At 45.2% G+C, this 24690-nt stretch overlaps 1 long non-coding RNA gene across 1 annotated transcript in view; it reads left to right on the top strand.

Annotated features, from left to right (window-relative positions):
* LOC124595976 overlaps nt 1–24690 on the top strand; it is a 104593-nt gene that overhangs the window by 10152 nt on the left and 69751 nt on the right. Inside the window, exons 3-4 of the long non-coding RNA XR_006978271.1 lie at nt 16307–16530; nt 16619–16749. This is a non-coding gene — a long non-coding RNA (uncharacterized LOC124595976). The remainder of the gene's footprint in view (nt 1–16306; nt 16531–16618; nt 16750–24690) is intronic.

Genomic DNA, 24690 nt, shown 5'->3' with positions numbered 1-24690 from the left:
CCCTCCTCACCCTGCCCCCTCCACTCCCCAATCCCACTGAGTACAGCCTCTTGACTCTGCACCTAGCAGCAAGTAGCCTTCCCTGCATACTCCCACAAGCAGTGCTAGCACCTTCCCCCATCCTTACCCAGCTGCTGTCTCTCTCCTTCCCCATCCCAAACTGCATCCTCACCCCTACTACCCACTCCAACTAGACAGCTGCACCCATCAGACACAGTCACCGTTGGACCTTAGTACTCATGACAATATCTACATGTGTGCGAGTTGTTGGGTGAGAATTCTTTTTCTGAAGAAGGACTTTCTCTGAAAGCTGAAATTATTTGTAGTGTTCCCTTTCATTGTATCTGTCTGTGATTCAACACCTCCTCTATTTGGTGAGTAGCCATCTATCCTCTCCATATTCCTGTTACACCATCCTAGACATTTTTTAAAATAATTTCTTTTTTCAATTAATAGAACATTCCGGGTTAATATACTGTCCCCCTCTGTGTGGAACATTTTCGGGGGGGATCATAGCTTCTTTGAGTGTCCAGTGCACCATCTGGCTCGCTGTTGACAGCAGCAAAATTTTGTTTACACATGCTTCTGTGCAATGGCGTGACGTCACATGTTTTTAATACCCGAGTGTGACTGGCCATTGTCGACTGCAATTGTCTGCTGTTGCTACCACCCCACGGTGGAAGGCTGGTACGCATCTAAGTATGTATCTTCTGGAATACTTAACTTTAATCCATAATTGGTGAATATCGCTCTTGACGGTACATGTTTTACAGCATCACTAGTAACTGGTAATGGCGCCTTGTTAGGTCGTAGCAAATGACGTAGCTGAAGGCTATGCTAACTATCGTCTCGGCAAATGAGAGCGTAATTTGTCAGTGAACCATCGCTAGCAAAGTCGGCTGTACAACTGGGGCGAGTGCTAGGAAATGTCTCTAGACCTGCCGTGTGGCGGCGCTCGGTCTGCAATCACTGATAGTGGTGACATGCGGGTCCGACGTATACTAACGGACCGCGGCCGATTTAAAGGCTACCACCTAGCAAGTGTGGTGTCTGGCGGTGACACCACATTCCTCCCCCGCAAATCGGTGGACGGTTGCGGCATAAGGCTTCCGCCTGCCGTGGAGAGGACCCCATGTTGGCGTATGCGACGAGGTGGGGAGCCTAACAACAGGTGAGGCTGTGCCATCCGCACCCTGCCATTCGGACCGAGGGGAGCTAGGAAACGCCTGAAAACCTGCTTCAGGGTGCACGCCAACGTGAGGTGTATGCGGCCGTAGAGAGACAGGAGGGGCGAAGGTTCGACCTCCATCGGGCCGGGGCATCCGACGGGCGAAGACGACATATGGTCCGGAGCAGGCAAGAGTTCCATGGCGGAGGACAGCTGGTCAAGGGAAGCGATCGGCGGCGCGTGACCCAGGGAGGCGCCCGGCGGTTGCAGCGACGCGTCCACTGCGGGCGTCGCCGGCAGGAGAACAGGCGGCGGTGCGTCGCCATGGAGCAAAATGGAAGGCAGCGTCGGTAACACCTGGGGCTGAGGCAAGCCAGTAGATGGGTCCCCAGGGCGCTGACCGGACGCCACCGTCGCTGAAAGCAGACGGGGAGCGGCAGATCCCGTGCGACGACAGAGGCGCAGCTGATTGAGATGCCGACGCACCCCACCAGAGGCCCCCAAACCCAGATACATAGCGCGGCCGAGGCAGCGAAGAATGCGCCCTGCGAGCCAACGCCGCGAACCGTGATAGTTGCGGTAGTAGACAACGTCGCCTGGGGCAAAAGCAGGTGTCTGCCGCTGCACAGGAACCTGATGCAGCGGATGTAGCAAAGACATCAAGGTGCGATGAGGGCGACCGTGAAGCAACTCAGCCGGGGAGCGACCATCTCGAGGCTGAGAGCGACACGAGGACAAAAAGAGCAATAACGCGTCCTCCCGAGAATGCGACTCTTTCAGCTTCAACATCTGTGACTTGAAATTCCTGACCAATCGTTCAGCGGCACCGTTTGACTGTGGCGAAAACGGCGCGGACGTCAGATGTTGAATACCATTGGCCTTGCAGAATGACTGAAATTCTGCGGACATGAATTGTGGGCCATTGTCGGAAACAATAGTCTGTGGAAGACCTTCAATGCAAAAGATAGCGGATAACGCTTGGATGGTGGCAGATGTCATCGTGGAAGACATCCGGACAACAAAAGGAAAATTACTGAATGAATCGACGAGAACCAACCATAGAGCATTCCAGAAGGGACCAGCAAAATCGATGTGTAAGCGTTGCCAAGGGGAAGTGGCGTTGGGCCATGCAAAGAATTTCCGCGGTGGTGCTGATTGTTGTTCGGCACACACCATGCAAGAAGAGCACATATTCGTAATCGCGGCATTGATTCCGAACCAAGTACAGTGCTGACGAGCAAGTTGTTTTGTCCTCACTACACCCCAATGTCCTTGGTGGAGAAGCCGTAAGACAGAGGACTGTAACGAACGTGGGACCACGACCCTGGACTGATCATTATCAGAACGCAACAGCAAAACACTACGTCGTACAAAAAGTCTCTCCTTGTGAGGAAAAAATCGGCGAACCAGCGGATCCTCGATCCGTGACTTTGATGAGGGCCATTGTGTAGCAACAAAACGCAGAACGGTAGCAAGGACAGGGTCAGCAGCTGTGGCTGTAGCTACACGACGAAAATCAATCGGAAACGATTCGACCACATCATCAGTTTCCGAATCAATGAACATGCAAGCAAGTTTGGTGGAATCGAATGCTCTATCCTGAGCAACAGGCAAACGGGACAACGCATCGGCGTTTCCGTGCTTAGCAGTGGACCGATACAAGATATCATAGCGGTACTGCGAGAGGAAAATAGACCAGCGAATGAATTTCTGTGCTGTACGTGGAGGTACAGTCTTGGTCGGATGAAAAAGCGATGTCAAAGGTTTGTGGTCGGTGATGATGGTAAAGTGATGACCATACAAGAAATCATGAAACTTTGTAACACCAAATACGAGAGCCAGTGCTTCTTTCTCGATCTGTGAATAATTTCTTTGCGCAGACGAGAGCCATTTGGATGCAAAGGCAATAGGGCGATCGTGCGAACCATCTTTGTGCGCAAGCACAGCACCGATCCCGAAATCCGATGCATCCACCATCAACAAAAGGGGCTTCCGGGGATCGAATGGCGTAAGGCAAGTATTGGAAAGCAACGCCGTTCAACTGGTGAAAGGCGCGTTCGCATTCCGTCGTCCAGACGAACGGAACACCCTTACGGCGTAAGCAATGTAGCGGAGCTGAAATGGAAGAGGCATGTGGCACATATTTGAGATAGTAATTGATTTTTCCCAGCACACTCTGTAGCTGCTTCAAATTCTGTGGCGAAGGAAAGTCTTGTATGGCACGGAGGTGCTCTGGACTGGGATGTATGCCTTGGGCATTGAGTACATGTCCCAGATAGGGTAAGTCACGAGCAAAAAACACACATGTGTCCTTCCGCAAGTGAAGACCATTTTGTCGCAAGACCTGAAATAATGTTCTGAGATTGGCTAAATGTTCATCTTCCGTCTTTCCAGAGATCACAATATTGTCCAGATAGTTTGCTGCAGTAGGGACCAACGCACAAACAGTTTGTAGATATTGCTGAAACAATGCAGGGGCAGATGCACACCCGAATGGCAGTTGTTTGAATCGGTACAAACCAAGATGCGTGTTAACCACCAAGCCGCTCTGGGATTCTTCATCCACCGGTATTTGCAAGTACGCATCTGCTAGATCCAACTTCGAAAAATATTTACCCGGGCACAGTTTGTCAAAAAGATCTTCCGGGCAGGGTAAAGGAAAAGTTGCAGTCACTAGTTGGGGATTCACTGTTGCCTTGAAGTCCACACAGTCTCAATTTTCCGGAAGGTTTTGGCAAAATTACTAAGGGTGATGCCCAGAGAGAAGCCTGCACACGTTCAATTACACCTTGTGATTCCAAATCGTGTAATGTTTTTGCGACCGCATCACGCAATGCGTGGGGAACATTGCGCGCTCTGAAAAATTTCGGTTGCTTGTTTACTTTCAGTTCCAAATGTGCTTTATAGTTCTTAGCGCAACCAAGGCCCGGTGCAAAAATGTCCGCAAATTCTTCACATAGACGAGAAACACTGGCTGAAGGCACAGTCTGGTTCACTGATAGGACCTGATTTACTATAGACAAGTTCAACAACTGAAATAAATCAAAACCAAACAAGTTCACTGCAGAAGAAGAACGAAGGACGTAAAATGATACAAGTTTTGTTTGTCCTTTGTATGTTGCAAGAAGGTTGCACTGTCCTAACACAGGGATCGCTTATCCTGAATAACTACTTAACTTAACATTTGCGGCACGCAACGGAAGTGTGCCCAGCTGTTTGTACGTGTCGTGATTGATCAATGAAACTGCAGCTCCGGTATCGAGCTGGAATGGTATCACTTTGCCGTTAATGTCCAAGTCCACAAAAAGTTTATTGTCCTGCTGACGACCAGAGCGACTGTCTCGTGCAACGTGAACTGACACTGGTACAGAATCACTTGTGACGTGACGGGATTTCCGGCGATGTCGATGCACACTATTTGTGGGACAAACACAGTCACTGTTAGAGAGTGTGGCACTGGGCGGAGTGGTATGAACTATATGAATTTCCATGGGCGAAGCGTCGCGAGCCTGAGTATCCTTGGTTCGAGTCAGATTCCGGCGCGAAGCAAAGGGCCTGGAATGGTTTTGAGCTTCCGATCGGAGCTTTTTCTGGCAAACACTTTGAACATGTCCTTTTTTTATTACAGAAAAAGCAAATAGCCTGGCGTGACGGGCGATTCTCACGCGAATGTCTAGTAGCACACCGCGGGCATGATCTCACTGCATTTGCTTGCTGGCGCGGTACACGTGGCTGAGAGCCAGGCAGCTTTGGCGCGGCCGGGCACGAGGACTGTTTACTGTTCCGTGCAGCTCGCCCGGCAGGCCGGTTAACCTGACACACGGGTGCCGAAGTTTCAAATGATTCCTGAGCAAAGTCAAGTGTGTCCTGCCGATCCAATATGTCCATCACTTGTTGAAGGGAGGGATTGACTAGTTTCAAAATCTGTTCCCTTATACGAACATCAGAAATGTTCTGTGCAATTGCATCACGCACCATAGTATCTGAATAAGGAAGTCCACATTGACACTCAAAAGCACAATCCCTAGTAAGGCCTTGCAAGGTTGCAACCCACTCCCTATTAGTCTGACCGGCCGTACGTTTTGTACGAAAGAACGTATACCGTTTGGCAACTACATTGACTGATTCTTTGAAATATGCATCTAATGCAGACAAAATTTCGTCGTAGGACAGAGTTGCTACGTCGCACCGGGGAAACAATTTGACTATCACACGGTACGTTTGGACGCCGACGGACAAAGGAGATAAGGCTGCCGCTCATTACCTTGAATTCTGTAGGCGGCGAGATGGAATCCGAATTGGCATGACCACTCCGTCCAGCTTTCCAGTGCAGCATCAAAAGGACAAAAAGTTGGTGCAACTGCGTGTTGTGGCTGCGGTAGCGGTGAAGCAGCGGCTGCCGCATCGTTTTGCATTGCACGTTGACCCTGGACGAGCTGTCCAAGGGCATCCAGTAAGGCCTGTGTCTGCTGGTTCTGTAAGCGATAAAATTTGGAGAGTACATCTGGAGATTGTGGCGAAGCCATTACACAAGTAAATCAGGGCAGTATAGTTACGAACGCGATTTGGCCTCGTCGCCAAACTGTTGTGGATTGGCAAGACAGCCAACCCACTATGAGGAAGCCGAAAGGCACGCGTTTAAACTCGTGCAGGCTGGCGTGAGGTCTGGAACAGGACAAGGAATTGAGACTAGCAAATAACGTACGTATCTTCTGGAATACTTAACTTTAATCCATAATTGGTGAACATTGCTCTTGACGGTACATGTTTTACAGCATCACTAGTAACTGGTAATGGCGCCTTGCTAGGTCGTAGCAAATGACGTAGCTGAAGGCTATGCTAACTATCGTCTCGGCAAATGAGAGCGTAATTTGTCAGTGAACCATCGCTAGCAAAGTCGGCTGTACAACTGGGGCGAGTGCTAGGAAGTGTCTCTAGACCTGCCGTGTGGCGCCGCTCGGTCTGCAATCACTGATAGTGGCGACATGCGGGTCCGACATATACTAACGGACCGCGGCCGATTTAAAGGCTACCACCTAGCAAGTGTGGTGTCTGGCGGTGACACCACACTGTCTTTTCCTATATTGTTGATTATACTGCTGTGGTGGCTGTTGGCTTTGTGGCCATCTTGATTACAATAATGTGTTCACTATGTTAGTTGTAGTATTTCACCAACATTACAGTGTTCATATTCGTTATAAGATCTACTATTTCATCACACTTATTTGATTTTGTTTCGATAATTATGTACAAACCTGACAAGAAGTTATGTTCTTCTTGTCACCACATTTTAGTAATTCTCACTGTATCTAACATCAATCTGTGAGGACAGTTGTTTCCAAAAACCTGTTTACTCACAAAATAATACTCACATGATATTTCTGGACCCATCTATTATTCATTACACTTTTCGAGCTGTGCCCATCTTCAGATGACTTGGTGGAAAATTGGTAACAGGCATTTTCTTTTTCCTACAATCTTGCAAGATTACACAAGTGATGAATTCTTCTTGGGTTATCAGCCAAGTGATGGCTTGGTGACGACACCACCACTTGGCTGATAACTCAAGAAGAATTCATCAGTGGAATACGCCGAGAAAGACTGCAATCACATACATTACACAAGTGTCTCGAAAGAGGACATATACTAAAACATTATTGAATGTCAGAAATATAAAACAAAAAAATACGATTTAATACTTTTTAATATGCTTCTTTGGCAAGAATGTCATTTAACGCCGAAAGAAATGTAAAGTTTACTAGTCCACACAGCAAATAACTTTAAGGTCTAATGTGTGCTGCTTACAGCCGAATGATGTAGCTGGTAGATAGTGCCACATAGGGAACTTACTGACACTAGATGGCATAGATGCTGTAGTGCTGCTGTACATGGTTGATACATAGTTACAACTGGTAATTTCAACTTCTCGTCCAATATTTATACAGATTTTTGTACATTATAAAGAAAGGAGAAGTTGGCTCCATGTAGAACTTAGTTCTTTTGAGCCATGCCAGTCTACATGGTTCCCATTTCACAATAACAACTTCACTGAAGGCACATAACTTTTGATCTTGTGGACTTCCACAGCTATTGTATAAATAATGTTTTTATAAAAATAGATTGTTATAGTTATATTTGCCCTCTGCCGCCCGCCCCCCCCCCCCCCCCCCCCCCCCCCCCCCCCCCCCCCGCCTCCCAGGGGAGGGTGGGGGGCTCACATCTCTTTTGTGAGTATGTGTTTGGCCACCACGGAGGGTCACAAAGTACCCGCATGGTGGTAACCTTTGACGATGCAGTGATTGCACTATCAGTTGCCTGAACTGGAAACAACACATGCAAGCCAAGGAGTATGTGCCTGTCATGGCTGGGACACAGGGACTCTGTGACTGGTGATGCCTGTCAAAGTAGATGGTACCAAGGTGGAAGATTCGTACTTGAAGTGAATTCAACTTTTTTCTGCTGGTGCAGTAAACCCAATATTTTTTGTCGAAAACACTGAAGACAAATTGGAGGCAGTTGAGTCTGTGGGGAAAATGTGAAATGGTTCATTATTAATTAAGTTTGCGTCTGCTGTCCAGTCTACAACTCTTCAGGCATGTGGTGGTCTACGTGACATACCTGTGACCATTGCCCCACACACAGCTTTTGAACGTAGACCAAGGAATCATCTTCCACTCCAAACAGATGAGGAGCTCCATTCTGATCTTCAGTGATCATGCCTACATTTTTTTCAGACTTGCACGAAAAGGCCCCAAGGATAATCATACAGATACAAGTGCCTTTATCTTAATCTGTGAAGGGAATGACCTCCTGGAGAAAGTTGATGTCGTGGTGTACAGGTGTGATGTGAAACCAAATGTCCCAAAGCCTCTGAGATGCTTCAGATGTTTATACTCAGGGCACATGTCATCTCACCGGACAGCAGACCCAAAATGTAGCAACTGTGGATGATTATTTCCACCTTTGTGTGTCAACTGCAAGGAACATCACCCTCCATGTTCCCCAGTTTGCCCCGTATTCAAGAAGGAACAGAAGCTCCAGGAATATAAATCTATTGACCGTCTGTTGTATGCTAAGGCACAGAACAAATATAAACACCTACATCCTGTGTATATGAGAGAAGCTTTCTTCTTTTTTGGTCTAATGGTGAAAGGGTTTCCTCTTGGGATCCCTCTCCCTGGCAACCCTCGGATTGGAGGCCCAACACCAAACAATGGCTGAAGAAGCCATGGCCTGTGGGTCCCAGGGCCATCCGCTTTTCATCTGCCCCGCACTCAGTGCAGATAGCCCTTTGAACTAACCTTGTTCACCGAAGGTTACAGAGTAGGAGGAGGAGAAGAAGAAGAAAAAATCGGGACGAGGTTCTTCTGGTGCTCCTGGAGGTGCCAGATTCCCCACTCCGTCTGATTCTGAGCCAATGTTTGTGAATCTAGTTCCATCCCCATGAGAGAGAGAGAGACAGTGACCCTGCAGCCTGACCAGCACTCCTGGCCCCTTCACTCCTAATCTGGCCTTAAGTCATGGGATCATTCAGTGGAATTGTAATGGGTACTGCTGTCACTTGTTGGGAATACAGCACCTTCCTTGCTTTTCTTTTGCAGTTTACTATCCAAGAAACTTACTTCACTGGTGACCTTTCTTCCAAGCTCTGTGGTTATCACACATTCTGTTGTCAGTGAATGGTATCCCCTTTGTACCTCATTGAAGGCAGTAGCGGTGCAGGTTGCAAATGACGTCGGTGGTTACCGTTTGCACATTTACCTATCCCCAGGTATGCCACTTACTTATGTTGAATTGATCACGTTAATCCAATAACTTCCCCTCCTGCCTTTCCTCCTGGTAGGAGATTTCAGTGAACACCGCCCCCTGTGGTGGAGTATGACTTTGTGTGGTAGGGGTTTTACAATTGACCAGCTTCTCACAGACCATGCTCTTAGCATCCTCAGAGATGATTCTCCGACCTACTTCAGTACTGCCCCTGACATCTTTTCAGCTATTGGTCTAATGATATCTTCACCTAATCTTGTGGCTTCACTACATTGGTCATGACCTTTGTGACAATGGCCACTTTCCAGTGACCCTGTCATTTCCTTACCCCCACCAGATGGGTAGATTACCATGTTGAGCGCTTCACAGATCCGACTGACCATCATATGCCTCTAGTGTTACATTTGCCGCCTTTCTGTCATATTGTGTTGATAATGTTGTGCAAGGCGTCCCGGGTGCAATCATCCATACCACTAGAACTGCTATTCGTTTTTCTGCAGGTCCCCCGTTTGTTGGCTGGTTCTGTCATGGACCAAAGACATTGCAGTAGCCATTCACATAGGTGATGAGCCATGAAAAAATTCAAACGACATCCTTCGCAAACCAACCTTATCATTTTCGAGCAACCTAATGCTAGGGAGTCAAATACTGTGTGAAAAAATGCTGGGAGCACTGTCTCTCCTCCCTGGGAACAGATATGGCTTTCATCTCGGGTGTGGGCCAAGCTCCATGGTCTTAAAGAGTGCCAGCGTTGAACAGTTTTTTCAGGTCTTTTGCTGCAGGGCTGTCTTTACACCAATTTATTGGTTCTTGTGGAACATCTTGCAACCATTTTGTGACAGCATAGTTGTCCTCTTCCTGTGTGGCCACTGTTCTATTGCGGAAGTGACAAGTTGAATACATCCCCTTATGTTTTGCTCCCTACCAAGCTGAATCTTATAATGAACCCTTAACTGACTGGGAACTACTTCAAGCTCTTGCTTTGCTCCAGGCCCTGATTCAGTTCAGTCAGATGACTTAACACCTGAATGTTCCCCAATGACAATATTTCCTCAGGATCTTCAACCATCTTTGGCTCCAAGTTGTCTTCCCCTTGCAGTGACAAGATAATATTGTTGCCACAATCCTTAAGCCAGGAAAGAACCCACAATGTCTCTTGATAGTTACCAGGTGGTTAGCCCGACCAGTGCACCCTGTAATCTGCTTGAAAGGATGGTTGCCTGGAGATTGTGCTGAGTTCTTTGATCTTGGGGCCTTATGTCCCTCTATCATTACGGTTTCTGGGAAGGACGATCCACAACCAACCATCTGTTTAGGTTGGAAACAGCGATCTGACAGGAGTTTTCTAAGCACAGACTCACTGTCACAGTGTTTTCTGCCCTGCATAATCTGTATGTAACTACTTGGTGTCATCGCATTTTACTCTCCTCCGTGATTGGTACTTTAGAGTAGAAATAGGCAAACTCATTCATCCTTGGGAACTAGTTCACTAGTGATCGCTCTTATTTGGGAACCATTCATTTTTACTCGTTCACCGTTCGTTTGTGCATAGTATATTGTTCTTATGAAAAATTGAAAATTAGTAGCGTATGTGACTGAAGAAGGAAGGCGCCCCTCTGGAGTACGAAGTTTTTATTCATTACAGGACTCTCACAAACTTGTAGATGTAATTTTCATGATTCTACAAAACCTCTCAGTTAGCCAACTGTAGCGTTCTATGGCTGATTGCTGTGAAATAGTATAAGGTGGCACATGAAAATCTGGCCCCGAGTACAGACTGCTCGCCAGTTAAGCACAATTTGTTGACCAATATGAGCAGAATAGATAAACATGTAATAATTAGGCAGCAAAGAAACAACAAATAAGCTAATACGTACAACAACTTTGAAACAATAGATGACGATTGGTGAGCGACGATGAGCAGTCTAGTGCTCGTGGCCCATTTTTCTGAAATAATATTGTAAAAGTTACCATATTCTCTTCACAAAATGTGACATCAGACACTCTATTTTGGAGCGTGGGCTTCATTCGGTTGTAAGTCGGCCTGCCTTCCATAACAATGAACATGCTGTTTTACCTTGGATCAAAAACAGATGGAAAATGACCACCCGTGTGTGCCACGCCATCTTCCTTTGCATGTGTAATAACAAAAAAAACTTTCCTTTTTTATAAGTATGTCTTCTGCTGTTTATCGGAAGTGAAGTAAGCTGATTTGCCCTTTTGTTACCTGAAAAAAATATATGTATTACATACCATGTAATTTTTATGTAATTATAAAATATATTTTAATTACCGGTCGTGGACGCTGAATAGAACTCGAAAAGAACCAAAGTCCAGAGTTAAAAAAAGGTTTGAAACAGATCTAGAATGTGCGTGCTCAGTGAACAAAATGAACCACAACCTGGTACTGAACTGTGAGCAGTTGGCAGTGGAACTGCGACGAGTGGCCACATGGAGGAGGACGAGTCTGGCCGAGGGAGACAGAGACAGACAGACAGGCAGGAACGGGACCGAGGCTGGAACGAGACCGCCGACGTGCCGTTGCGGGAATGAGACCGACCGTTCCCCATTTTCGGGAACTATAAGTAGAAAGCCACAACCGAAGTGAACTATGGAAGACTGTTCCTTAGAATTCGTTCCTCACTCCTTCCGTTCATCTTGGTGAACTGTACCTTTGGACCTATTAGTTCGCGAACGACCCATCTCTACTTTAGAGGTCCCCTACCAAATTGTATTCACCAGTTTTTGTCCCACTGGTTACTCCAGGCAAGAGTCAGCAATTCATTCGGCTCTGCACAGGTCCAAGAGCCTGGCATCCCACAGTGCTGTGTGTTGAATGTCACTCTCTTCCTCATTGACATCAATGTGATAGTGCCATCTGTTGGGCCGCTGGTCATCTCTTTGTTATAGGTCACTGATTTTTGCATTTGGTACACCTCTCACTCGGTAGCCTCTGCTGAATGCTCCAAAACACAGTCATGCATTCCTTCCATTGTACCACAGTCCATCATGAACTGGAACTTTACTTCCACCTGGATGTTGTAACACAGCCCTGTTTATTGGACCTCCTTTCTGATGGAAAAGCTGACCTGGCTGCCCCATATTTGTCACCTGAAGACTAGCTACGTGCAAAAGCTTAATGCTCTCTGCTTCCTTGCCCACACATCTAGGTGAGCGGATCATGCTAGTCTTATCTGTATTTATCAGGCCCTGGTTTTGTTACGAGTGGACTTGTTTGCCAGGTTTGTGACTCAGCAGCGCCTTCATCTATGAAACTTTTAGAGCCAGTACACCATGATGTTGTGCACCTGGCCAGAGGTGCCTTTTGGACTAGTTCCGTAGACAGTCTCTGTGCATAAGCGGGGATTTCTCCCCTTCACATGTGACGGTGCCAGCTCTTGGTTGCCTGTGCAATCGCCATTAACTAAAATTCCCTGATCATCCCGTGTATCCCATTCTCTTTACATGTGAACAGTCTTATCTTCCTGATTCCGGCCCTCGGTTAGGATTACCAGTTGGAACGTGACTCACTTCCTTTTGCCAAGATGTCCCATCTCCCCTTTCTAGAATGTGCTCCGTGCACTCCCCCTTGGATAAAGCCCGGGCCGTGGATTAGGACTGATCTCTTCCAAAGTTCTAAAGTCTCAGATGCCCTCATGACCTTTTAGCATCTGTTATGCCCACGTCTTCAAGAGTTCCGTCGCACTACTATCTTTTACAATAACGGTTGTAAAACTGTGGATCAGTCAAGATATGCTTTTATATCTCATGCCAGAATGGAATGTCATTCACTGCTAGAAACAGGTAATGAGTGCACAGCATAGAACTGCCATTAGCAGAGCCTTCCAATTTATTAAACTGACCTCACTTGACTGTGTTTTAATACATACTGACTCAATGAGCAGTCTCCGGGCTATTGACTAATGATATTCTTGCCGCCCTCCTCCCCCCCCCCCCCCCCCTTTGGTGTCCACTATTTGTGAACTACTCACTGACCTGTCATGCTGCCTGCTTGACTGTCTTTCTCTGGGTCCCAAGCCATGTGGTTATTCTCCAGAATGAAGTGGCTGACCATTTGGCTAGGGGAACACTTACTCACTCCCATTTGCTTTGCCAACCCCAGGTGCAGAATTATGGGTGCATATGAGATCTCTGCTCACTCAGAAATGGAACGATGTTTGGTGGGCTACTGCACCATCAAATTCTGCTCAACCAATGGGACTACTGCAGCATGGTGATCTTCCCATCGCTTCTTCCAGAAGGAACCCAGAATCCTGTGTCATCTCCGCGTAGGTCATACCAGGTTAACCCACAGGTATCTTTTGTGTAACAAGCCACCCCCACATTGTGATTGTAGATCCTTACAGACAGTTGTGGAATGCCCCCCTCCTCCTCCTTTTTTGTCCTCCATGCTAAGTGTGGACTTCTGCACTCGTTGCCTGTAATCTTGATGGATGATTCATGGATGGTTGAAATGGTTCTCAGTTCTCTGTATGAAAGTGGTTTGTATTCTCAGTTGTAAGGATTGATCTACCTCCAGGAGGAGGACAGGATGGTTCGGGATGGGATGTCTCCTGCTGTATGCTAAGCCTGGGGATACATGATCCTACTTCCTTGTCCAGGCTCCTTTTTTACTCTGTTTTAAGTGCATTTAGATTTGGTTTGTCTCCATTCTGGTGCCCTCAATTTTTAATTTTGGGTGTCATATGTTGAACAGTCGGCACTCTTGACTGTAATGGATCAGGGTTGGGACAGCTGAGGGTGAGACGTTTCCTGTCCTATGTGGAGCCCCAGGGATGCCCACCTGCTGGCCTCACTGTCTCCTTCATCTTGCTTTATTATTGACTTTACAAAAAATGTCCATTATGTTTCTAGCTCACTTTTACAATTATGAATCTCCCGACTAGATCAGAAAACATTCTTGGAGGATATCTGTACTTCCAGATGCACCACTCTTGAATCGAGGAACAGATGATGTCGTCGTTTGGTACCAGCTGAAACAGCTGTGTATACTCTGTTCCTGTTTCAACCAGATGATACACTGGATGACTATATGAAACACCTCATCACCAATATGAAAGTAGCAAGGCAGCTGGCGTGCATATGGACCCCAGATGTCCAAGAGGAGGACAGAGCATTAAAAAGGCAAGCACTGACTAGTGATATATGAACTGGGACACCTGGCATGGATTTTTACACTTGTGTGGAAAATGGGACTATCATAAAAGTTGCCAAACACTCTACTTTGGGCTGTATGTTGCTTGTTGAGTATCATATTCCAAGTCCAGGATTGTGAATGTTCATCAAGGACACAAAAGCGCAGATATGTTGTTCGTATCCTCTGTATTAACCTCTACTACAGTCCAAAGGTGCAGGTGCAGGGACATCCAAGGAAACTGAAGGCCCACACGAAAGCCGAGAAGCTTCAACACAAGGGATTACATTCGTTGCTCATAGTAGTGAAGAGGATGTGACAACATGGACAGACTGCAAGGAACTGCCACTGCTGCCATGCAAACGACCATTGACAAGCTCTAGATCCAGGGTGATGTTGGTGGCTCCAATTGGAACTCGTAAAAAGTGTCTCTCTGTTTCTGGGTTGCTGTTCTTGCAGGAGAGGGAGCAATGTCGTGAGCTATTATGCATACATTGTGGCGTAACAGTCAGTGTCGCTGGCTGGCGTGCTGCTGGTTGCCAGACCACACCCAACCAGTAGTGATTATTTGTTATTTAGTAATTATTCTGGAAGGTTCTAGAAATTTCTGGTGTTTGCAATGTTTGTATACTTTGGAATATTAAGTGTTTGCATAAACTCCATCCGGGCATTCATTTCTGTTCTGTCTGCACGTTGGTGTCTGTAATAAATGTGCTTTTATTGCTAAATATTGTTTTTCATTGACTACAATGCTTTCAGATTTGGATTTGATTGTACTTACTGTGTGAAAATATCTTTAGGGTACACAACTTGTGAGAGCCTAATCCTAACTGAAACACAAGCTGGAAAATAAAGAAAATAGTATTACTAATTTTCAGAGACAGTTCTTCCTTAATGAAGGTAATGAGCGATATTTGGAAAGAGGAGTGGGACCAGTTAATCAGAGTCTAGATTAAGATGAATCCAACTGTTGTGAGGAGGAAGGTAGGCAAAGACGAAGGAAAAAGTAGCAGATGTAGTACGAAGTGAAACATAGTGTGTTAGTCAACACAGTTTCAGCTTCACCTTATAGTTGACATAAAGGATACCGGACAGAGTGAGATGTGTAGATAAGAAAAAATAGAGAGAATAATCACTTACGAAATAGAAAGAAAGGGAAAGAAACAAAATAAAAAATGTGCATTAACAACGAAGTACCAACAACCACAATATAATAGAAGTTGCAGGGAGAGATTTATTGTAATGGAAGGTAAGTCTTGGAGGTAGATGGAATAGGAGTTTACCTGGATGAATGCATGGACATATACAGAACTGTCTGCATTTGGGACATCTGGTATCCAGTTTCTGAGTGCACCCCACAGCATGATAAGATATAGCTGAGTGCTTGGATGTGGGCATTTGTTTTCTCCCACATAACATTAGCCTACTGTAGTTTTTCCTAAACTCCAGAGGTGGGATCTTACTCTCCCAACATTTCCTCATGCCTCATATTGTAACCACCCTAGGCAAACCTTCCATTAACATAATTCTACTCCTACAAATTTTCTTCTTATATAGATTTATGAGAATTTCTACTTACTTTATTATTTGCTCGTTACTTCTGTTCATCCCCTTTCTTCTCTTTTATCTTGTCACTCTCACTGTCCCCTGATCTCCCTTCTTGGCCTGTTTCTATTTTGTAGTCAAGTTATTTTTTCCAGTTTCCTTGTCTCTTTCTCTTTTCCTCATTAGTCTCTCTTTACTTTTTACTTTGTCCCTTACAAATATGTGTGTAACTGAGGCTGACACAGTTGTTAGTAATATGCTGTCTTTCACTTGCTCTTCTCTTTTGACACCTATTCATTCATCTTTGCCTCTCACATAAAGGGGTCCTGTTTTGACCTAGGGTCTGAGTGACCAACCTCCTCCTCCTCCTCCTCCTTCTTCTCCTTCTCCTCCTCCTTCTTCTTCTTCTTCTTCTTCTTCGAGTCCCCTACAAACCCCTCTTTCCTCCATGAAGAAGGAACATACTGTTTGAAAAGGTGGGAGTGTTTTTGTGTACCTTTTTGCTAGTTAGATGGTGGTACTGGAAGTTACATCTTTTGAAGGTAAGTATTGACCAGCCTTCCTGTTTCTTCAAATTTTACCTGTCACTAATTATTGCCCAGTTCTACGGTTGTAAGTCATAAACAGTGTTTCAAATGTTCTGTACAGTTAAGGAGACCAAATTGTTTCAGGTTGAATTAGTGTGTGACATAGCAAAATCATATCATCACAGCTCCATGCAATTCAGAATGTGTCACTTGAACATGTTAAGGCAATTGAATAGTAAATGGAGTAATGGAAACCATCTACAAAGAGACTGGTGCAGTTAGTACTTTGTGTTGGAGTGCAAAAAATAAAAGCTGCTGACTGCAAGCCGGTAAGAGCACTGGATTGACAGATTTTTCCGGGTTTCAAGGTTTGTACTGCAATAGTAATCATACCATAATAAGAAACCATTTGTAAATGCCTGAAAATTGGGTAGATTTTTGTTTCTTAACCCACAGGTACTTATTACTGGACAAGTGGATTGTTACAGAGGCACCGTCATGTTGGAAGAACACAATTTACAGCTAATTGGTGAAGCTGATTCGCTGCTTATATCAAATGCACCAAAGAATGTTTTGGCAAGGGCACTGTAAGCAGTTTACAATTGCTTTTAATTGTTAAATTACTAATAGTGCAGATTATAATTATTTAAATTAAACTAAGTTGTGGCCTACAGCCGCATCCAAATATGCAGGGAGTCTCCATGTGTCGAGGATGCTCACATACATGGTGACTCCCTGTAAATTTTGATTCTGCTTTAGACCAAGAATCAGCCATGGGATACTGAAAGTGACTTGTTAGTCAAAACTGGTTTAGCCAATGAAGTGTTGAGCAAATATTTGAGAACAATAATTGTTATTACTGAAAGAAATGTACTAGTTGTTGCTCTTAACCACTGTCATGACAAACGTGAAAAAGATATATAGGGCGCTAATGGGGACTGCTGGAAGATGGTATATGTGACATGAACAAAAAGTGGAAATTGAATTACACTTTTCCCATTTTGTGATATTGGTACCATTGTTTGTCACTGTAAGGAAATGATTCGTTATCAATTAATTTTCATTAGTGTTTGACAAAGAAATATTTAGGTAAAAAACTGAAGAGCAGTGGTCTTCATTTGGACTCTACAAGCCACTGTGGCAGAGAGTACACATTTTACCTGTCATTTTCTTTCCTCCTTGTTACTTTAATGGGTGACGCCCAGGAGGAGCACCTCTTGGCAATCCTCTGTATAACCCCAAATCTCTCTTAAATTGGCATTGTGGTTAATAGGTGATATTGATATGGAAGAAAATAATAAATTTCTCAAAAGACATTTTGTGATTTATAGGATGACCATTTAAATAGTAGATGATTTGTGCCAGAAACTGCAACCAGTTAATTTACCACATTTTTTTAAAAGGTATTGTTTTCCTATTAGCTGAGTTTCAAGCCACTGCTGGCTCACTGTCATATGGTAGATGTTCAAATGGAAGTTTCAAGCCTATTAATTATGCTCTTCTCTCATCCTCTCAATGAATACAGCTCGATTTTCCAAAAAAAAAACTGTCACACAGTATTACCCTGGCCTTGACTACTTCTGCCAAGTCTACATCTTACTGAGAACATTTCCCTTTGTTTAGAACAAGCTGCCATTCATCACACCAAATAGAAATTCTATGAAATAGAAATTCTATGAACATCACCCTCTGTCCTTGTACACAAAGACAATACTTACCTGTACACTACAGCATTATCAGCAGTCTCAGATTGCTGCTCACCCTACACATTAGATCATTTATTTATGTAGAGAAAGAAAGCAGTCCTATTACACTTCCATGGGCACTCCTGATGATACTTTTGTCTCTTATGAACACTACCATTCAAGTCAACACTTTGGATTTTATTACTTAAAACATATCTGAGCCACTCCAATGTTTGAGAACCCATTCCATATGCTTGGACGAGAACATTGGTAACAGTCTGCAGTGGGGCACTATTAATAGCTGTGATTAAAAGATTGATCTCAGACATTTATGAATTATTATTTCTGAACAATTTTCTTTACTCATCTCTGTTACGAGCAGCTTTCACTTCCTGTCAGCCTCTTCTGTTTTCCATTCCTTTTTCTTGTCTTCCTCCCTCCTTTCCCTCTTCCCACTTATGGTTCTCCCTCTGACAGCAGAATATAAAAAACAATCAAGTAGTAGGTATCCAACTGTATACTCTAATTTTTAAAGTAATGCCAGAACAAGTTTTATCTTGATACATAATTCCTCAGAACATAAGGCCACTCTCTGTATTTGATCTGGTGCATTAGTAGGATTAAATCAGTTATGATGTTGAACCCTTAAAAACCATACTAAGATCTCATTTACGTTGTAATATGTGTATGTTAGTCGCAGTTGTCACACAGCTGAGGTAATGCATCTGGAGCACTTTGTTTTATACACTGTAATTTAGTTGATTTTCGTGTACTTCTGAGAAGAAGTGAGTTGCACCTGTTCAGTTTACAGTATAGACTAGTTTTCACTAACTTACTGTACTCACAAGTTTTTTGCGTGCGTTTTGTTGCATTATCTTTGTGTAAGCTGACTTTCTAGTGCGGTATAAAATAGAAGTAGCGTAGCAGCAGAACTTAGATTGCAACTAATGATTGTTCGGTTGGTGCTACATTACTTGTGATACAGACAAAAACTGATTAAAAATGGATAGGGACTGTCCATGTTGTGTGCAGATGCACGAAGAATTGGCCACTGTCCGCAAACAGCTGGAAGCTATGTAGGCCATGATCTACAGGCTCCAGTTTGCTGCTCGTGGCCACTGACTACAGGGTCACTGACCTGAATACTTGCCGCCTGTGGAGCCTATAACACTGCCTGAGATCCCTGAAGCTGCTGTGCCTTCACATTCACACGCCCTGGCCAGTTGATACTTACCTGATGGTGACTGACGAACAGTAGCTAGGTCGTGAATCTCTGGGTGGAAGGCAAAAATGGGTTCCTGGTGGCGGTGGTGGTGGTGGTGGTGGTGGTGGTGGTGGTGGTGGATGTTTCTGTGTACTGTTTTATCCAATCATTAAATTAGAGAATGGAAACAGAAGTAGTACAGTTTCGTCCATATGTAGAAAGTGTACCATGGGATCATACATATTTGTACTGTGCACAATATTATGCTACTGAACTATTTTGTCAGGTGTAAGTACTGAGGAGTTCCTTTAGGACATTGTTTTTCCACATTTGGCTGTCGTTTGAAAAAAGGTCACTGTGTTTGTACTAACTATCCTGTAAAGCTGACATTGTTTCCAGGTGTACCAGTTTTTGGGTGTTACTGAACCAATTATTTCTAAACTCTGTGTGGTAATGATTTAAAGTATTATTATACTTACAAAAGCATATAAAATATTGTAACTAAATTGCAATTCAGGGGAAAATAGTTTTGTATTTTTATTCTACATTTCAGGAAGTATGAATTAAGGTAAAAGATTTTTTTCAAGTTCTTTCAGTCTTTTAATGCAGTTTATCAAGATTCTTAAAATGATTTAAATATTGGTGAGTTGACTTTCATTGAGTATTGCTGCATCTTCCCAGATACAGGGTTTCATCAACTTCCCTTATCAAGTGTCATTTCTCCAAGTACTGTGTGGTCTCTCTAACCAAACGAATTGCCCCAGGGGGCTCGCTGCTCTTTGGCAGGTTCATGCTTGGGTACCACAAGGCCCCAGCCTTTGCAGCATCTTTTCCATGCTGCACGTCAGTCCTCTTGCCGTTCTTTTTCCTCTCCCTTTGGGAACATGTCTGGGCTGTTTTTGGAAAGGTATTTTGCATTTTTGGTTGTCAATATCAGAATAATCTCCACTGTTTTTTGTTCCTTTTCTCTTTCTTTGTTCACCTTTTCCTATCATTCTTCCGCTTTGGCGTTTCAGGTTCCTCTTTTTCTTCTCCCGTCCCATGCGTCTGATGTGTAACAAGTGGGTGGGTAATGCGTAATTCTCAACCCTCATGTCGACAGGTAGGGTTCGCACATACCCCCTGGTATAGGCCAGGTCCAGGCAGGGGTGACTGCCTGAACTACTACCTTGTCAAATTGTCCATTTGTCCCTCTGTCAGGTGTTAGGGAGGTGTGACCTGAGGTGCGCCTTGTTCTGAATGGGGTCCCGGGTTGGAAGGAGTGCACCATCGGAGAGGCTGGCAATCGTGGGGGATTTTGTCGCAATAAGCCGATCATCTTCACAGTCAGTGGCTACGAAATGTAAACAGAATGAAGCTAATGATTCAAAGACCCTCCCAGCTGCACCGCGGTTCCTCATGGCCTTTGCTACGGTAACTCTGTTTATTATTGAGAAAAGATGTTGATTCAATTGCTGGCCCTGTAAAATCCTGGTCTTGTGAAATCCTGCTCTTCTTTACATAATGGCTCTTTGCTTTCGGAGACTACTTACCTTCAGGCACAACAACTGCCTGCAGCTTCGCTCTTCCATGGCTGTCCTGTTGGTGTCGAGCCCCATCGAACGCTGAATTCTTCTTGTGGTGTTATTTGCATTAGCCTGCTCGATGGCCTGACCAGGGCAGAAATCCAAACATACCTCTCTGATCAGGTTGTCATTGCAGTCCATCAGGTGATAAAAAAGTAGATGCCTCCTTAGTGCCCACACGCACTTTCTCACTTTTGATAGTGTGGTGATTCCATCATAGATCAAAGCAAGTTATGAAGTTATCACAGTCAGATCGTATATTCCGAACCCAATGTGCTACTACCAGTGTCATTGTCACAACCACATTCAAGAGTCCTGTTGACACCCAACCAAATGTGTATCCTGTGGTGTGGATGCTCACAAGGGTGATTGTCATCCTCCTCCCCACTGCATCAACTGCAGTGGCAACCGTGCCGAATCCTCCTGCGATTGTCCTGTGTATCTCGATGAGTGGGCTATCCAAGAGATCCGGGTGAAGGAAAAAGTGCCTTGCTCAGTTGCTTGCAAGTTGTTGGCTAGCCGGAAACCCTGTCTTCTACCATCTGGCACCTACAGTACTGTTCTTGTTACATTTCGCTCCACAAAGGACATGGCCAAGCAGACATACAACCTCAAATTCAGCGCTGCGGTTGTGAAATCGCCCAGTGTCGTGATAGCATTCCTGTTTCCTCCTCCAGCTGTGAAACACACCACTGAACTTTTGCCTCACGGGGTGAAGTCACCAGCTACACAACTAGTAGACCGGAAAGGACAGAAGAAATACTCCATTGAAGACTTCCTACATCCCTGCAGCCAACAAACATCTGAGCCTTCCTCTGCCAACTAGGAATGCTCCAGGAAGTCAATCAGAGGCAAATGCTCTTCTCCTTCACCAACTCTAAGATCCTCTTCAGTGGTGTCGCCACATGAGACCCTCATGTGATCGACCTCTGTGTTGCAGGTGCATACCACCAACTGTTTTGCAGCCCTGGACTCCGCAGGCTAACAGAAGGAGAATGATGAAGCTTCTGTAGACCTCATGGAGCAGGATCCTCCTGCCACTGTACCCTGTAGCAGTGAGTCTTTAAAGGCTGGCACTTGGCAGCTGCCAAGGTGGCACCCTTTTTTTCCTCATCATGACTCTCTTCCAATGTTTGTCGTCTTTGATTCAACAAATAGGATTTACGGCAGCTCCCAGAATCTCATAGTCCATGTGTTCTCTGCCTTCAGGAAAAAAAAATTGCATCCTCATGACTGCTTTGAGCTCTCATACTTCTTTCCGATCCGTTTTGACCTTCCTCCCGAGGACAGCATTCCCTCTCATGGGGGAGTCATGCTGCTCATACAGGACGACGTTCATAGTCAACCCATCTCCTTGAGTATCTGCCTTCAAGCTGTTGCAGTTCATCTTTTCCTTCCTCACTTTACCTTTTCCCTTTGTACTGTTTACATCCCTCCGTCATTCGAAGTTACCCGGGCAGACTTCCTCCAGTTTATTGGGCAGCTACCTCACACCTTTCTGCTGCTCGGTGACTTCAATGTGCACCATCCCCTTTGGGGTTCTCCCAGAACCTGTCTGGGAGGTGCCCTCTTGGCTGACCTTCTCAATCAACTTAACCTCTTCTGCCCTAACGCAGGAGCACCTGTGTTCCTTCCACGTTCCCTGCTCTCAGTTCATCCCGATCCTCCGCCCCAGGGCCAGACGATGTTCACATTCAGATGTTGCAGCACCTTTCTCTTGTGCGCAAGCACTTTCTGCTTCATACGTACAGCCGCATCTGGGCAGAGGTCACGTTTCCCAGGTGCTGGCATGAGGCCAGTGTCATACCCATATCTAAGCATGTTAAGGACAAGCACCACCTTCTAGCTACTGCCCCACTTCTCTCAACAGCTTTTTTAGCAAGGTGATGGAATGTATGACTCGTGCCCGGCTGATGTGTTGGCTCGAGTCTCACAATTTACTAAGCACTGCGCAGTGTGGCTGTCGAGCGTGCCGTTCTGCTGTTGACCACGTCACTGTCCACCCATATCATGAATGGTCTTAGGCGGAAATCCCAGACTGTGGCCGTGTTTTTCGATTTTGAGAAACCCTGTGACACCTGCTGGAGGACTGGTATTCTACACGTGGGGCTTCAGAGGCCGCAAGCCTCATTTCCTTCAGGGGTTTTTAAGAGAACCAATTTTCAAGTTACTTGTGGGCTCTGCCTTGTCAACACCTTTATCCGGGAAAATGGTGTCTCTCAGGGGTCCGTCCTGATCATTGTCCTTTGTTCTATAACCATTAACCCTATAATGACCTGTCTCCCGCTGAACATTTCTAGCTCCCTTTTTGTTGACAATTTTGCCATCTGTTGCATTTCTCCACAGACTTGTCTCGTTGAGTACCATCTTCAGCAATGTCTCGATCGTGTTTACTCATGGAGCATCGACGTTGGCTTTAGTTTTTCCACTGCCAAACCCGTTCGTATGATTTTCTGGTGGCGCAGTACGTTTCTTCCACCATCTTTACATCTTGGACCTATTGCTCTTCCATTTGTTGAAACTACGAAATTCCTGGGGCTCATGTTCAATAGGAAACTTTCTTGGTCCTCCCATGTGTCTTACTTGGGACCCTGCTGTGTGCGATCCCCCAGTGTCCTACATATCCTCAGTGATACTTCCTGGGGAGCACACGGAACCACCATCATCTGTTTGTACTAGACACTTGTCCATTCGAAACTAGACTATGGGTGTTTCACTTATGCATCTACATGTATGCCCCTCTTATGCTGTCTCAATGCTATCCACCAATGTGGCATCTGTTTGACTTCTGGCACCTTTTACACTAGCCCGGTTGAGAGTCTGGATGCAGAAGCTGCCGAACTACTGTTGTCCTGCTGCCGTGACTTTCTCCTCAGCAGATATGCATGCCGTTTATCTGCCATGTGTGGCCATCCATACTATGCCTCCTCCTTTGGTCACCAGTATGGGGTGTGTCCTCTTTCTCTGTTATTTCCTGCGTTCACTTTCGGCACTTGCTCCGGCAGCTTAACTTCACGCTATCTGCAATTTTCCCAGTCGGTCCGAAGCCTTCACCACCTTTGCTTCGTGCGATGGCCCATGTGCACCTTGGCCTTCATTCGCTTCCTAAGGACACTACTCCAGCCTCACTTTATTGGCTTTCACTTTCACAACCTTTGCGTGGAACTTAGCGATTGTAGCTTTGTGTATACTGATGGCTCTTGGACTGACCGGGGTGTTGGGTGTACCATCATCATTGGCACCGATGTTTTTTGGTATCAGCTTCCGGAACACTGCTCAGTATTTACAGTAGAACTATTCACCCTGTATCAGGCCACACAGTACATCTGGTGACACAGGCCTTTCAACTGCATCATCTGCTCAGACTGTGTGTACGGTACACGATCCATCCCTTAGTGCAACAGGTCCAGGAAAGCTTTCAGTTGCTCACTCGTAATGGAGCCACTCTGATGTTCATGTGGGTTAACGGCTATGTCTGTCTGACAGGAAACGAGCCTCTGGCACTAATGCCAAGGCTTGCCGTCCTCGTTTCTCAACCCACTAGTTCTTGCGTTCCCTCTGATGATCTCTTGTGTTGCCAGCTCCAGTTTATTAAGCCTCTCCCAGAAGTTTGAAACACCTCCTCTCGGCTCTTTCACTGCGAAGAGATCATTTTAAGTAGGATGTATATCAGGCACTGTCTTTCTAGCCATCACCACTTGCTAAGTGGTGCTCCCCCACCACTTGGTGCACATTATGCTCAACTTTTGACAGTCTGCCATTTCCTGATGGAATGCCCTTTTATAACAATTTACATTCTCGTTTGTGTTTGCCATCTGAGTTATTGGCCATTTTAGTCAACAACACGTGGGTTGTTGACCGTGTTTTACTTTTTGTCCGTGTTAGCAATATGGGCCATTCAATTTTTAGTTCTGGGCATCTGTTTCTCTATGGTGTACTTTATAGACCTTTCTTCACGTCCCTATTTTTTAGCTATCTTCTCTTCCGTCAATTGGGATTTGCGTGTAGTTGTTTTTAATTTCTCATTGTCTTCTTGTTCTACAGTTTTGACATGGGTGCATATGATCCTGGTTG

The sequence above is a fragment of the Schistocerca americana genome, chromosome 2 (assembly GCF_021461395.2).
Source record: "Schistocerca americana isolate TAMUIC-IGC-003095 chromosome 2, iqSchAmer2.1, whole genome shotgun sequence".
Classification (NCBI taxonomy): domain Eukaryota; kingdom Metazoa; phylum Arthropoda; class Insecta; order Orthoptera; family Acrididae; genus Schistocerca; species Schistocerca americana.
The sequence above is the reverse complement of the archived record's forward strand: the minus strand, read 5'-3'. Positions and strand labels throughout refer to the sequence as shown.